Genomic DNA, 1,629 nt, shown 5'->3' with positions numbered 1-1,629 from the left:
ACATTCAATCAAAAAATTGTAAAGTAAAAGATTTTTGAATTAAGCGTCGTAAACTAAATGATGTATTAATTAAGAAAGTTAACAACTAAACTTAACACTTAAAAAAAGTTCACATCGAATTTATTTTTAATTGAATTATATTATGTTATATGATATTTGTGACATTCCAAGTGATTTGATAGATGGTTCCTCTAAACATTTGTTAAATTCCTTATGAATAAATAAATCCACTATCAAACTCATTCCCGGTCATTTCTCGGTTTCCGGTCCAGCGGCCACCCCTCAAATGGTAAGTTAACAAAGCTTCAGATATAGATTATTGGTAAGATAAAATTCAGTAAATGATAGCTAGTGTTGTTTGACGAAAAATGTTGTTATAGGATTATTTCCTTCGAAACTTAGACACTGAAAAAGTTGTGGTACCTAATAAAAAAATTGGATTACGTTCTACGTCTGCTCTAAAGGTAAGTAAAATATTGAAAATTTAAAATTGCGTAAAAAATTCAGAATTTAGGAGGTTTACATTGTAAGATATTTATTGTTTTATTTTAATTTCTTTATATAATGAATAATTAATCAATATTTTTTTCATCTTAATTGTGAAGGGAAATGTCCAAAATGTTTGTCTGATTTAATTGCACATATTTCAGGAGGTTCGAACAGAATTTCTTCCTGAATATATTTTACTGAAAATATGAATATGTTAAATATGCTCCGAATTTAAGCAACTATCAAAATAGTGAAAAAAAATTATAACAAAAAATGAGTAAGCTCATTTTCCTTGTAGGTTAAAGTAGGCTAAAGTTCAATATATTAAAGGAATTTTTCGCTAAGTGTTGGATTATTTTAATGGTTATTATAACTCTCCTAAAAGCTTGTACCATTAGGAAATTTCTTGTCCTTCTATAAAGTTACTTACATAAATTAAGTTCTATACTTATTATAGTGGTCTAGCAAATATCCTAATTTTTCTCTTCTCAAAAAGGCTCGATCCCTTAAAATCGTTGCTTTTCGTGTAAAATGTCCACTGTATATTGTCAGAATTAAATAAATTAGGTATCTCTTAAGCCTATAATTGGTAAAAAATTGCTTATGTTATTTTAGTTTCTGCTGTTAATAGATGTTTTTTTACTTTAGAATAGATTAAAGATAAAATGCATATAAACTGAAGTAAAATATAGTGGAAATTAAAGAAGCAATTTTGTGCAAAAATGGACTTAAGAGCTCCCCAAATATATATATATATATTTCAAATGATGACAATATGCAGGGGATATTTTGACACCAAAAGAAGCAATTTGTAGGGCAGATATTTTCGAGGAAAGCCTTTTTTGGATCGCGTTTTATTTATTCCTATTCTTTTGACGACTTGAATCGCCCCCAATCAAGACATGCTGAAGTCGAAAAGTTCGACTTGAGCATGTCTCAGTTTTGAGACGGAGCAAGACTTCAATATATTTCTTGGAGATAAGTTTCTATGCCTTGAAGACATTTATCTCTTGAGTCGAATTTTTATGGCTCCAACACGAGCGGTTTATAACTTCGAGTGTATGCCTGTCCTAACAAAAAGGGTAATTCTGACTGTCATAAAAGCTAATCTTTGTTATGATTAAACGATCTTGTATATTT

Source organism: Belonocnema kinseyi, chromosome 4, assembly GCF_010883055.1.
Source record: "Belonocnema kinseyi isolate 2016_QV_RU_SX_M_011 chromosome 4, B_treatae_v1, whole genome shotgun sequence".
NCBI classification, from domain to species: Eukaryota; Metazoa; Arthropoda; class Insecta; order Hymenoptera; family Cynipidae; genus Belonocnema; species Belonocnema kinseyi.
This window is presented reverse-complemented; position numbering follows the sequence as displayed.